Genomic DNA, 16,116 nt, shown 5'->3' on the forward strand with positions numbered 1-16,116 from the left:
TAAGTCTGAAATCAAAGTGTCCATCCAAACGGGCTTGTCACAATCGATTTCCTAAAAAAATACATTCATGTATGCAAAGTATATTGATTCATACTGTTCGAATATGCAAATCGACTCATAACGGTTTATTAGCGGCGGATGAAATTGATCGGCCTCCAATCTTGCATTATGTAGAAATGGGGAGAGAACTTATTTATTTCCATTAACCCCTATCTGAGTTAAATATTGCATACTTTTAGTTATGCATTACCAGTATTGGTAATAGAATGGAGTTAATCGATCCGTGTTCGTCAAACTGATAGAAGTCATGATTTAATAAACAGCAGCGGCAATATTCAATACGTGTATCTAAGCAATGTGAAGAAATCACATACAAGACTATCTTTTTCTCTCATGCTATGGGCCATTTTCCATCAAGAAAAGTTTCTGTCAATATTTTTATTTTTGATAGTCTACCCAATGCATGCCCATTCCAAATATTTCTCTCCGCAACCATGGCGACGCGGAGGCAAGAAATAATAATTACCACTGTCTAGTGAATTTAATATCCCTTTTGAAGAAGAGAAAAAGTTGAATAAAATAATGATTTCGTTTCCTGTTCCCTAATGCTTCTATTATTTGGAATGCTCTCCCAGGGCAGACATTGCCACTCAAATATTATAATATCTTTCAAGTCTACCCCTTTGCTAGCTCATTTTGAACTCTTATGGAATGTATGATGCTTTTAAAAGTCTTATTATAGTGAAGATCAAAAAAATTTTTTTCCCGTAGGGCTAACACGGATGGCGTCCATTTTGAATCTCAAATGCAGTTGCATGAATATTCAGTAATATGTTTTACAACAGAAATTTGCACGATGACCCAAGATTTGTACTGATTCTTGAAGAAAATGGTTCAACGATTCCTTGAGGAAAGTTTCAAACTTTCCCCTTCTTCCCTGTATCATATCATATTTTCTCAGGACGGTGCAAACGAGACTTTCATTTCTGGATTTCGTTCCATGTGTAACAAATATCTTCAAAATGGATGTTGCTACAGGATGTTGATTGGGTCATACACTGAAATCCAAACATAGACATGCTATATTTGTTTTTTTAACGTACCTAAGCAATTTACTGCAAACACAGAAAATTATCTTCTATCATATATCAGTTGTCTTGTTTGCAGACGATACCGCAAACTTTGAGAACAATATCTGTACGTAGCCTTGACGGATGGCGCTGTCAATCTTATAAGAGTAACAGTTATAAGAAATTTGCCCCGGTGAGAGAAGGGTTCCAACTTTTAAATTGACTTTTTCTTTGCATATATCATCGCCAAAATGATGCATATCACATGACCACACATTGGCGAATCACGGCTGAGGTTATGGATGAGATGTGTTACCATTTCGTTGTCTGGAAGTCAGTCCATTTTCAAAAGATAACCAGACTGGCCATGTTTAGGATTCTTCACAAAGTATCAATTCTCTTCGAAGTCAAGGTTATACTAACAACAGTATTTCTGTGAACTAGGGTAAACCATAGACCCCTCTGCTGTCTATGGATAAACAGTGCACATGTTAAATGCCATTTCGCGAGCTGACTGCTACTAGTATATTAACGGTTACCATCACATTCGCTAACTGTGACTCAATTTACATAATATGCAAATAGGTTATCCATCTGCCAATCAGCGGACACTGCGCAAGGCGCGGGCACGTGAAACTCGGTGATTTTAAGGTGCGACACGTACAAATAGAGCGCAATTTTGTAGATGACGTTGGCGTATTTTTTTTTTCGCCAGAAGGTTTCACATCCACTTATCTTAATGGAAAATTGGTTTCAAAAACAGAAATTACTGATTTTCAAATGCAAACCAAACATTACCCAAGAATGGCCAAATAAATATCGTAATTTCGCACGTCGTTAATCTTAAATGCTTGGAAAGTTGCAAATAAAAAAATAATGAATAAATTCATCTAGGAGGGATAGAAAGCATATTAAATTTTTATGATCATGGTTGGGTATTATTTTATTAGTAATTATCTTGTAGCATAAAATTCATATTGAGAAGAATTGCAGGTGAAGTGGGTGAGAAAATAATGCTGCACGTACTAGTATTAGTCGTTTCAAATAATAAAAGTATAATCTTCATTATTTGCGATTTGGATTCCATTGAAACGTTCTACTCATTTGTGTCCTTGTAGGAAATTACAGTGCTCGATGCTAAAAGTAGAGCGTTATAAATTATAACACACATTTCTTTAAGTACAAAATAATTATATCGGTTACTTCATAAGGTTCATGCATCTAGCAATCTTCAGACCTGAAATTTGCCAGATGCACGCACGAAAGTTAAGTAACAGATATATTTACTTTGTAACTTGAATTAATTTGTGTTATATTCTCTCTCTCTCTCTCTCTCTCTCTCTCTCTCTCCTCTCTCTCTCTCTCTCTCTCTCTCTCTCTCTCTCTCTCTCTCATATACAACCCGTCTTCGAACTCAGTTAAAACGGAAAAGTCATAGTGCAAAATTTTTCTGTAGTTCATTGACCCTTAAGAACAACGGGCTCTCAAACACTTGCCTTGAAATAAATTCCCATGAATACCATAATTACCTAATTTCCGCCCATTAATGAATTATGGAATTATCATCACCATTAAAAGTTACAGTGCGCATATACGTGTATTGTTACGGCAGTATATTGAGATTTAATTACAGTATCAACAATGCCACCTGTTTGTGTGTCGTTTCTCTCCCGTGCAACGAACCACATTTCCCGCAAAATATACAGGTATACAGTTTTGATTCTATTAAAATAGGCACTGCTTGCTGAGCCATCCCTTGGCATACCAGTCCTCAGATTTAGCACAATTAAACGCACGATTTTACCTTTTTTTCTTGATTATTCAAGAGTTACTTGATGGGCGTCCAAATAGGTGTAAAACGTCTGTCTGTCTGTCTGTCTGTCTGTATGTATGTGTGAATGTATGTATGGCTTTCTCCGTAATCCGGCTGCACAACTTTTGCATATTGTCTGTGTGTCTCTGCCGTCTGCAAGATGTTGCGGATTCGATCAGCCGTGTAAGCTGAATCTCAAAGAATAAAAGTAAAAGGAGAAATTTCTTGAGGCCACGTCCGCCGCGTGCCGTTTTTTTTAAAATAAGGACAGAAAACTGTAAAAGGAGTTTGTCATGCGGCTCTTATCTTTCTCGAATGCATATTAGCAATGGCGTATAAAAGCACGCCGCCACAGGTACTTGTCAACTGAGGATCTTGCATGCATGTTCTATCGAATATCAAACACCAGAGTGTAAGGTACCGCAAATATGAAATCTCATCGACATCGTCGCGTTGGAGTCTAAATACATGGCAAATATCACACAAGGACTTAGCCCGTAGGCTCGTGCAGCTGCACAGAAAAGATTTAAAAACATAATTTCAACAGGAAGTGGCAGTTCACTGTTCATAGTAGATGTGTTTTTGATAGAAAAAACTTCTTAAGAGACTGCCGATAGAGCTAATTCACATCTTTGATTCTACCTATGTTTGAAGGTTTCTCTACGGCTGTGAATTTTCCCACGGCAGTCGTCCTTGTCGCGCGTTTCTGTGAAGTGTTATACAGGACCAGACCTTGACATAAACGTGAATGAAAATTATATTATTACGACGAAGAAAATAAAAAATTGCTCTCATTAAAGGGAATTCTGTTTAGAATTAATTGCAATAGTTTCCTGGGTGAATGATTCATACTACCGGTAGTTCGAACTATTTATACGGGATACGGTAATTACACAACATTTTATCTAGCTTTCGCTTTTTTTGAAGGCAATGGTTATGAGAAAGTTATTATAAGTATGTATGGTATAGACGTAACACAGCCTGTGTGTTGGAGGACTGTGAATAGACCAATAACTTAGGCTTTAAAAGATAAATTTTCCCTCCTGACAAATGTTTTGGCAGGTTACAGAAATCAACGTCGAATGTGTAAATATTTCTACAGTCTTTGAACAACGTGGATATTTTTATAAAGAAATTTTCTTTGCACTTAAAGGTCGAGACTGCACTCAAAGGTCGTATGGGACCCATGCGACCTATGTGAACACTGTATCCAAGGTACAATGGTGATTGATGAAAGTTAAAACATGTCTGTCATAATCTACATCGTATAATTTAAATGTTGCAGCTATGATGATGAGGTGCATCTAGATATCGTGCACGAAATACATTGCTTGTAAACAAGAAACTCGTGCAGAGATAAAACCCATCTTACGTATTGTGGGACATATTTACTGCCCAAGTGGTGATGTGAAATTTTCAACTTGTTATCAAATACGATTTTCAAGGTCACATCAGTGTCATTTAATCGTAAACAATCGACCTCGTAGTTATTGCTCGCAAAACGTGTCACCACTGTTCTCTGTCGATCTTCTTGCGAGTAGGTCACCAGAGATCAACCAGAGCATCTATAGGCTTATGGGTGATTAATACAAGACTTTATTTCTTAGACAAGTCTTCCTATACGAGCCTCGATAATAATGAAAAACTGACGTTTTAAAACAACCACTGACGGTATTGTTTTCGCACCGTGACCGTAAATCGACATCCATAGTTCATAGCCACGATAGGACTTGATAGCAATCTGTAAATAAAACTATTGTTTGGTTCAATGTGATGGAGTTATCGCGTCGCGCCTATTTTTGGTGAACGTATGATTCATATCTCTGAATACATCGTTAGTCGATCATTCAACTATGTGAAAACAGTGTACGATCGATCGCATGATCATCCGGGTCGGAGCATTTGCATAAAAGTAACACTTGCGCGTAATGACTCGCTGAAATAACTATATTTTGCAAAATCATCGGGTCTAACCGAGTCTAAGAGATGATAGATAGCCGCAGGTGGTTGACATGCTTCACAGTTCACGTGATGATTCATTTAAACATGCTTCATAGCCAGAAGGCCAGTCATAAGGTCGTTGACCTCCCACTGATCTCTTATTTATAAATACCTTTCTGAAAGAAGCGAATTTTGAGGTTGTATGCGCCTCGGAAGTACACGGAGATATGAACTTTCGCTCAAACTACGCTGATTTTCGACTGAGAGACAGCTCACTGGTATCAAAACTAGTGAGACAGGGATATACATCCAAAAGACTCGTGAGGACTTACAAAAAGTTCCATGGTCGATAGGACGACATTGTGGCCAAACATGACACCTCGGTCACTCAAATGATTAGCGACAGCATTCCCGGCTTTGACTTATTACAGTAATTCATATACTGTATCACTTCGATATTTAGACAATTTTGGGACCAATCCTGACGGGTGTAGCATGCTAGCAGGGTACGCTTACCTATTCCGGACACCTGGTACCACCACTAACTATCAGTGGTTCAGGATGGTCCTACTTAAATTTGTAAATCACAAATGTCCCATGGACCTGGTAAAATTACCTTGAATGGAAATGATTGGACCAGTTTAATGTCATATTCCTCAAGGGATAATTCAATCATTCTCTTTCAAAATCGGGAATAAAAATCAGGGGGGGATCACCGTGCCAAGTTTGCTAATACATGAGAGAAACAAATTATTAAAGATTTTCTGATACTTGAAATTCAAATTGGCCGCCATCCCCTGTGTTAACTATATGGAGAAAATTCAAATTTTCGATTTTCGAAAAAGTAAGACGGTTGGAAGTTTTCTTACACCAAGAGCTTTAAAATGAACCCCCACAAGTGGTAGAGCAGAAAAGAATTGATAAAGTTTGAGTCTGAATATCTGTCCCCGAGGCGCATTCTACCTCAATGGAAAAGCAGCACCAGCATAATCGCCTTCGAAGTTCACTAAGGTGGAACCTCCACGGTACAGCAGTATTTGCTACAAGGTATATCAATTTAACATCAAGATGGCTGCACCCAAAAGTATCTCGAGGATCACAATATCAAAACACACTGTTTCAAGTCGTCTCGTTCTTCAACATTCTTCAGCCATCTTAACACGACATTAAATATACCTGATATTATTGTAGGAAGTCGATATTGCAGAGAAGCTTCAGTAATTTGAAGCGTTAAGCAGTCTGAAATGAAAGTTGTTCTCTGCGGAAAGTGATTTTGGCACATATCAAAATTAAACATAATTTCTGTCCTGTAACAAAATAACAACCTCAAGTTAGGTTTTAGAGTCATGCGTTTCATCAAGATAATTGATGAAAAAGATGTTTTAAAGAAGCTGTATAGTTGACGTAAAAAGATGGACATAATTTGGCAATTGAACAAACACTAAAATGTTCGACTTACCCCCCCAAAAATTGTTTACTTAAAGTAATATGCGAAACGCAAAACGACAAGAGTAAACTTCAATATTCTTCGCATAATCAGACAAAAAATAGTAGTCAACATGTAAAGATCGTGATGACGCAAGCAATCCACAATTCACTGATCTTTGATAATAAGATAAGTGCCGAGGAGGCATCATGGGCCAGTGGCTAGAGCAGTGGACTCACGATCAAAGGATGGTGAGTTCGAGCCCCGGCATGGCTGTGGTGTTGTGTCCTTGAGCAAGGCACTTTATTCCTCATTGTTTCTCCCCACCCAGGAGTGATGGGTACCTGGTAGGACAGAGATTGTTATGTGTGCGTTTAGCTCTGCTGCGCTTATTGGCTGCACATGTGAGCTGTTGTTTGCTCCCCAGGGAGTTGAGTGGTATCATATTAGGTCCAGTGACCAGGGGTAATAATAATTGTAAAGCGCCTTGATCACATGTACTTGTGGATATGTGCGCTATATAAGAACCAAATATTATTAATTATTATTATTATAATTACTGTACCCCTGTAGGAAAAGAGGGCGTTGTGCTCTCAATCAAGATTTCACGTTGTTGTAATAGGAAGTCCGTTTAAGGCTTGACGGAACAATCCCCGGTGGGGATAAATTATGTGACCTCTTTTCTTTCCCGGAGATATGAAACAAGGTTTGAATGATGATCATTTTAAAACTAATACTTTGGTTATTGGCCTTCTCCGATATATTGTACAGGTGTGTATTGTTCAAAATGAAATGAAAAATAAATTGCCTAATTCAAGGTTTCACTTATCCGAATTCAAAATGAAATAAGAGTTACCCACAATATCACCATGGCAAAGATTAATAGTGCTTATCGCAGCGGTAGCTCTTGTAAGTGCTATAATCAAAGGTCTTGTCAGCAAAAATGACATATGGCCAGACGAGTCATGTTTCGAGCAATTTCCGAATCGTTATCGCCTCGTCAGATTTTGCACCTGATATCTCATTTTTGTGGAGGAGTGTTTTGATCAAACGACACTTCGTTGGCCGAGAATAAAAATAAGGGGCAGAGAATGTTTTTTGATTAACTTTACATTCAAAGGACGGACCTGTAGAAAAATACTAGTCTTTGGCCGGTTTGACAATCGCTAAATCGCTGACAGCCAAAGGGGAGCAGTACAATAGAACCGGAGTCCACAAGATCGCATTGGCAGAAATCTATTACGCGGCCTTTGAAACTTTCAGGCAAATGCCCCTCTCCCCGTTACGACTCAATATGCTAATATGTGAAGATACTGAAATGGGACTACATTACATGTGCCACATTTAATTAGACTCAGCATTGTACGACTTTATAAATATTGGACAAGTAAATTTCAATGCCTCGTTTCAAGGTCAAATTTATATTATTAAAACGTGTGGTACATGACAGACTTCAAACACGTCGTAGAATAGAATAAATATGAAAATACAAAGACATGACTGTTTGATTTACATTTCATGTTTAATATCGCCCGAAGCTAAATTGACGGAGCTTTACAAGCAAGAGAAGTGCTTTTGAAATCAACAATCATTAGAAAATGCCACTGAAGAGAGCCAATTTATTAACCCAAGTTCATAGTACACAACCAGGTCAAGTTGGGGAAAATAAACGTTTCGATATTTTTCTGAAAGAAGGGAGTAAAAACCTTATCTACTTCTGTGAATGTGAGGGAACCCCCTCCTTTCTTCAATGAAATCCCGACAATACATTGTGTCATTTTGTTCTCTGTAAAGACACTGTAGACTATGGTTACGCATGCGCAAATGAACCCAGAAAAGGCTTCAAAATACTTCACTCCTACCAGTACCATACTGTACTCCTGTCGGAACGGAGGGCGTTGTGCTCTCAATCAAGATTTCACGTTGTTATTATAGGAAGTCCGTTTAAAGCTTGACGGACCAACTTTCTTGCCAGTATTTCTGTAGTAAAGCCACATCAATGTTTTCCTTAGTTCGGTCTAACCTCGCACTGGACTTCCTGTTTTAGAAGACGGCATGCTACAGTGGAAGATTTTCTGTTTATACCCAGTCGACCCAAGTCTTTGAACACGCCCATGACCTTGCTTGGCAATCACACCTTAGTATTAAGGTAGTAGGCGCCTCCAAATTTAAATACTTAAAAGTTTCGCGCCAATGTACGTCAAGGAATCTTTCAATCATTTTCTTTCATTTTCACTTTCTAAAGTAAGAATAAAAATCGGGGGTCACCGTGCAAATTTTGGTACCACAGAAACAAATTCACCAAGATTTACCGATATTTGAAATTCAAAATGGCCGCCATCCATGATCTCTGTAACAACCCTATGGAGAAAAATAACCATTTTCGATTTTCAAAAAACTAAGACGGTCAAAGTTTCTCTTACTCAAAGAGCTTCAAAACGAACCCCCACAAGTGGTAGATCAGAAAAGAATTGAAAAAAATTGAGTCCGATTATCTGTTCCGGAGGTGCTTTTACCTTAAACAAAAGACGAAATTAACACCCCTTTGTGTTTTCCTTTGAAGGCTGTGTGTTTGCATATTAATTTGCATTGCTGACAATTATGAATGAGTATGTTCGAAAGATTACGAGATCCTTTGGTTGGAAATTCAGAGAAGAGCGCTATTTTTTTTGCACATACGACCGTTTTATTTTCACCCCCTTATTTTCACCACGATGAAAAAAAAGATGGAGATGTCGACCCAAGTCTTTGAACACGTCCATGACCTTGCTTGGCAATCACACCTTGGCATTAAGGTAGTAGGCGCCTCGAACGTTAAATACTTAAAAGTTTCGCTCAAATTTTCCTTAAGGAATCTTTCAACTATTCACTTTCTAAATTAAGAATAAAAAACGGTCATCACCGTGCAAATTTTGTTAGTAGAAAAACAAATTCATCAAGATTTACCGATATTTGAAATTCAAATGGCCGCCATCCATGATCCCTGTAAAAACCCTATTGAGAAGAGAGTCAAAGTTTCTCTTACTCAAAGAGCTTCAAAACGAACCCCCACAAGTGGTAGATCAGAAAAGAATTGAAAAAAATTGAGTCCAATTATCTGTTCCGGAGGTGCTTTTACCTTAAACAAAAGACGAAATTAACACCCCTTTGTGTTTAATACCTTTCCAGGGCTGTGTGTTTGCATATTAATTTGCATAGTTGACAACGTGAATGAGCATGTTCAAATGCATACGAGATCGTTTGGTTGAAAATTCATGATTTTTTTTTTACCAAAGAGCGCTACCATTTTTCACATGCGGCCGTTTTATTTTCACCCAACCCTCTTCTGAAACGAAATTTGGAAAAAAACCATATGACAATGATATGCAGGGCTGTACAACTGTCTTGTCACTCGATCACTGGAGACCCGGTGCATATGCTCAGAGTCCGAATTGCTGTCACTGAAAGTTGCCCGACTACGTTTTGCACAGATGGTGTTTGCCTTTAACAATGTTGTCGCAGACAAAAAACGTAAAAAATGTACATCACAATATATTCATCATAACAGCAGCTACACGAACGCGAAGTCGCCTGAAATGTGCGCGCCACTTCACGACTGTTTATTTTAGCGACAGGGCGCACTCTTGACCGATATTTTGTGATGTACATGCATAAATGAGATTTTTTCAACAAGGGTCTGATTTTTTAATAGTCTACGTGATGAAGCGTACTTACTTTTACTATGGTATATCATTATTTACTTTCTCTTGAAAGGAAAATGTTATTGTTCGCACACATATGGTGTTTATGGTGTACATTTTTGCCGAATGGGCTGAACGGCCCGGGGTCGTCAACCGTGCAGTTCTCGTCAGTGACCTAAATAACAATAGTCGAACCGTCCTACATAATTTTTCTGGCCTTGGACTTAGTTTAAGCAAAATACCGTCATGGTCTTGTACATAGCATCGTGAAGGGTTTGCGCCAACTGCGTTCTGTGAAATCCCTGTGGAGGAAATATCCGTTTATTGCCACCATGGACAACCTAAAACATTTTAAAAACTGGCTGTCAGTGTGTAGTCGCGCGAGTATCATATTATACGCCGCAAGCATAAACAAAAATATGAAAAAAAATATTTACCTTGTCTTTGAAGACTCTTTTCCTTATAAGACTAAAACCCTTGGCAAGGAGGGCGGCGAATATTCCAAAGCCAATAATCAGGCATGTAGCTTCGGCTAAGTTAATTGTTTCTTCCGCCTGACTGTACTCGTAGATCTGCGTATCCGTAAGCAAGTCGGCCACGCACTGGCTGGAGTTTTTACACAGCACAGTCGGTAGGAACATAAAACACACGGCGAGTAAAGTTGCCTTGGCGTTCAGACTGCCAGCGGTGATGGGCCACCATCGGAGAGCCATCTTTCCTCTCGATACGCTGCGTGTTCTCTGCAAAGAAAAGCGATACAGCCGTTGCGACACCACAGTTAGTGTGCGACAGCTGCGTGTCAGACTGAAAAAATTGCAAGACTCTCTCGCGTGAGACGCAATGCATGCCGGGAGTATGTAACCATGGCAATTCACTTTAGTTATCAACAGGTGTGCACATTAGCAAGAACGCGGCATTAATCAGCGTGTGAATTGAAGAAAAATAGGAAACAAGAATGTGAAGTATTCTATTGTTTTCAACAATAGAGGCGTCTGTCTACGGTGTCTAATCCATGCCAACATTACAACTTTCCATTTTGAGCTTCTGAATTCCATTTTGCAACTCCAACATCCTATTCTGAATTCAATTTTACAACTCCCACATCCTATTCTGAATTCAATTTTACAACTCCCACATCCTATTCTGAATTCAATTTTGCAACTCCCACATCCTATTCTGAATTCAATTTTACAACTCCCACATCCTATTCTGAATTCAATTTTACAACTCCCACATCCTATTCTGAATTCAATTTTGCAACTCCCACATCCTATTCTGAATTCAATTTTACAACTCCCACATCCTATTCTGAATTCAATTTTGCAACTCCCACATCCTATTCTGAATTCAATTTTACAACTCCCACATCCTATTCTGAATTCAATTTTACAACTCCCACATCCTATTCTGAATTCAATTTTACAACTCCCACATCCTGAGATTCTGAATTCAATTTTACAACTCCCACATCCTATTCTGAATTCAATTTTGCAACTCCACATTCTATTACTTTTTTCACAACGTTCGAATAAGACTCAGATTCTAACGCAGATCTCATTCCTTATCCATATATGGCTCTTCTCAAGACGGCCTTTGATTTATGATCGTCTTTGTATACGCGGTCTGTGTGTTTTTCACGATTTCAATAATTCTGTTTCTGCAAGTTGACGGAACTGCAGAAATCAGTTCGACGGAAAGCAGAGGCAGCCGCACATAGAGAGTACGCATGGACCTGGCGCTGCATATGATGCCAGGTACCGCTAAACTGCATGACAGACCGAAAGACATCAAAACGAATGACAGCAGAATGACAGCCCGTACTGTGTGAATACGGCACGCCTTGTACTTTGACCTTTGCTGTGATTTTAACTCTTTTGCAGCCTTATAAGGTGTTCCAAACGACTTACTTTACTGTATTTTTTTTTACAATTTGAACAGTAAAGGACAGTTGTTCAGTTTCCGCCCGACAGCGCAGCATGGGTGCGAATCCCTTCTGTGATCGGTTTGCTCATGCAGCCCATACAGTCCGGGGCTGTCAGAGATGACCGGAACGGCAAGTACTTGACTATGTTCGTGACAAGACAGGTGCTGCAAACGGAGCTATTCATTAAAAAAGCTATTCCAAAGGCAATTTTTTAGGGCAGGGGAAATTTTAATTTTGCTTGGGCAGGGGATATATTTTTAGGTGGCAAGGGAGCAAATTTTAGTTTTTTGTCGGGCAGGGCAGACATATATTGATTGTCCCAGGGACAGGGCTAAGCGAAAAACGAGGAGAGGGAGAATCTCCTTTTAAAACGGGGACAGGGGAAGTTGAGCCATGGTGTTTCCGGTAGAAGGCCACTACAGTATGTGTCTGCATGGGAATGTTAATTTTCAGGGGAATTTTTTTCACAGGGCAGGGGAAAATCGACAGGTTTTTCATCTCAGGATAGGGTAGCTTCATGTCTGCAGGGAAATGGAATGACAAATATTGAGGGGAGTTTTTTCCAGGGCAGGGGGAATCGGCAAGTTTTTTCGCCACAGGGCAGGGGAGCTTCAAAAATTGACAGTGGGGAGGGAAAACAGGCAAAAATAAGTGGGGAGTGGGTAAAAATAAAGTTTGAGTGCGGGAGGGTAAGTCGAAAAAATTTCAGTTGGAGGGCAAATTATGAACAGCTAATTAATTACCCTCATGACTTAAAATTAGTCAGTTCAGACTACTTGTCTAGACTTGGTTCAAGTCCGTGATTTGTGAACGTTTGAGTGGAGTGAACGCGATGAGTGGAGTGAACGCTATACAGCGGAGTTTCACCCGGAATCACCCGGTGAATCCGGCAGAAACTCACTCGGTAGAAACTCACTACTGCGCAGACTCAAAGGTAACGCATTCAATCGCTGGGAAAACTGGCTTGGGCTAGCAAATTCCGAATAGGTTTGTACGAAATAGGAGAGACACAAGAGAAACTATTATAAATGAGTTTATTTTTTTTAAAAATTCACCGACTTGAACCAAGTCTAATTACTTGTCATGCACAATATATCTTGTCATAGTAAAGACCCCTTTAGTCGGGAATTGTTCGTTGGCTGCACCTGACAAGAGTTATGATGTTAGTAATGCTTGGTTAACATGTGTTCCCGGCGTCATACGGCCTCCCGCCACGAACCTGCTAAGGTCCATAGACAAAACAGGATACGACATGCTGTACCAAATTTTACTGCCCACACTCAAAAAAAAAAATTCTGCCGAAATCCTGCACATCAAGAAAACTACATACAGATTTCAGTACATGCCTGTAACAGGTTCTGATCAGAACCCTCAGACTGATGTCTGACCAATGTTACAGGTCGTGATTCAGAAACAGAGTTTATTCCTTAGGGACTGTTACAGGTACTATGAACACATCTGTATCAGGCTAGGTATTACAGGAATGTACGCAGTGTTGTAATTTCTGAGTGTATCCAGTGCTGGGACCACATGACTGAAATTCTGGTGCACAAATAGTGGTGGGTCAGTGTTGAATTTACAGGGCCTGTTACAGGGCCTGAAAATTTATGAGATTTCAGGGGTGTGTATTTTCAGAAAAACGGGCTAATTTTGATGACAGAAATGAATACAGGCATTTGTACGTGTGCACATTGCTGTGTACATTCCTGTAAATACAGCGCTGAAACAGAAATTTCAGACCCTGTCACAGGTCCATGTCCACAACACTGTACACAGTCCTGTCCCCTTAGCCCTGGATACAGGCCTGCACATCAGTCTATCACTGCAACGGGATGTCTTTACTGATACAGACCTGCACCACAGGGTCGTGTCAGGGTCTGTACAGGGTCTGTACAGGGCCTGTCAAAAGGGCATTTGCTGTGTATGCCTACCCGAATCACTCAACCGCTCACAGACTGCAAAATAAATTGTCTTGATGACGTCACAAACCACTAGTTCGTCGTTAGTTGGCCGGCGATGCACGGTCAAGGGCTAAATGGGTAGGATTGCAGGATTAATGATATTCATTACTTTGTACTTGAAGTAATTTGTGTTATTTTAACGCTCTACTTTTAGCATTGAGCACTGTAATATCCCGTATGTGTGTGTATGTATGTATGTATGTATGTATATATATATATATATATATATATATATATATATATATATTATATATATTATATAATATATATATATATATATATATATATATATATATATATATATATATATATATATATTATATATATATATATATATATATATATATAATCAGATGTAGTTGTGTGATTTTTCTCATTAGTTTGTACAATACATTTCCACGCTACACAACACTGGGGAACCTGTCAAATTACAAAACGTTTCTAGTTTTATATATATATATATATATATATATATATATATATATATATATATATATATATATATATATATATATATATATATAACGCGCCCTGGCCAGAATAACTGAGCCCTCCCTAAAAGCTGCCACTCACCGAGATGATCGCGTTTGCCATGCAATGAGTTTATATCATAGTCCCATTCCAGTGGTTAATAAATCTTTCGCCCCACTGGGGCATACCTCGATACGGGTAGCTTTTCTTTCGCTGTATTGTCAATGATGAAGTATGTACAATGGTGGGAAAGACGGTACAAGGTTCAAACCTCCAAGCCGTCGGAAAGGCTCTCAATGGAGCCCTCTATTGAAAGGCTAGGTCATACAAGGACATCACGTCCGTTGGAAGTGAATGTGCGCATAAAAATTTGCTTTGTCCATGGATCAATCTAGACTAACTCTCTAAAGTAAGCGACCGGAAACGAACTTGTTAGTGATTAACAAATTGGATCTGCTGTCTGACTTCACTGCACCCGTATGTACGTCCGAGATGAAGTTTAAAAGTGACCTCGTAATTATTTCACCAGTGATGAAAGATTTTGAACCATTTCAATAGTTTCTCTTTTCCTTAAACCATCATGGTCCGAACATGTCACCGTATCGCACTAGGCTTCGCTGCTTCTCCGGCTGGAGTACATGTATTTGTACAGAGAAACAAAAGATCAATATATGATAAACGATCATCATCAGAGTTCCAGGCTGCTTACGTTCATACAGATCTGCGTCTGCCCGCTCATCCGGGGATGTCGCTGCACTTGCGCCGTGATACCCTAAGTTTGAATGTTTACTTCGTTTCAAATGCAGACTGACGGCTGATAGTCAATAACAGCGCCGCTGATGTTGTGAGAAAGTCGCGGTTTCATGTCGAAAGCGCGGGTCCCGTCGGCTATCGCATCTAAAAATGTACAGAAGATCGTTTTTGACGCAAAGAGGGTAGCAGGCATGAATTCGGAGATGTATAGGGAGCCATCGATGCTGGTTTATTGAATAAATTGCGCATTTTTGTCATGGGAAATCGCCTCTGAATTCGGCGATACGTGCGTAAGGCCATTCCGTTTACTAGCCTACTACTTTTCTTACGCACACGGCACAGCGACCGTCGCGTAACGACTCATAAATGATCTGTGTGTATGGGCCATAAAGTTGGACAAGAAGTCGGATCTACTTTGGACTCGGGGTCAAGGCAGGACACATTCCTTTTTGACGCATTTCCGATAGATTAAAGTGGTTTGGATTCTGCAGTAGTTTGACGATTTCCATGACAACAAGGTTCATCTTGACGACGATGGATCTTATGAATTATATATAAGGAACGCAAACAATTGCATGGAACACAATGTTTTAAAGAGTAGCATATTCCGTTAGTAAGAGATTAAGCCGGCAGGCACTAGGCACGGACATTAAACGTTGATGGAAGTACACTATACATTTATGACCTGCTAGTTCGACCTCTCCTCCAACCGTCTGCTCTGCTTTAGAAAAAAAATAAAGAAAAAAAACAAAACAAAAACAACAAAACGGTGTTTTGGTCATGTCTGACGCTAAACTTAGTAAGCCCACATGAACTCGTCCAAAGCATTGTCAGGCCAATCAAATTTTCATAAAAACAACAACACTGATTTGTGATCAAGTTTCCTTCCCTTGTTGTTGGTCGTTTTTGATCTACATATTAGTCCGTGGGCTAGAGGGGGTCTACGTGCACCCCCACACAGGATAACAAACCTGTATTTTTCAGAAGCCTTGGGATCCCTAGAATACGAAATGGAATTTTAACAGAAAAAATATAGGGATGGAATAGCTGTTATGGTCATGTTTTGAAGGGTACCGC

General features: G+C 39.4%; 1 pseudogene; it reads right to left on the bottom strand.

Moving 5' to 3' along the window:
* Positions 1-10,710, bottom strand: part of LOC139128124 (uncharacterized) — a 50,664-nt pseudogene extending 39,954 nt beyond the window's left edge.
* Between the last annotated feature and the right edge of the window lie 5,406 nt (positions 10,711-16,116).

This window comes from Ptychodera flava, unplaced genomic scaffold (assembly GCF_041260155.1).
Source record: "Ptychodera flava strain L36383 unplaced genomic scaffold, AS_Pfla_20210202 Scaffold_44__1_contigs__length_1314385_pilon, whole genome shotgun sequence".
In the NCBI taxonomy this organism is placed as follows: domain Eukaryota; kingdom Metazoa; phylum Hemichordata; class Enteropneusta; family Ptychoderidae; genus Ptychodera; species Ptychodera flava.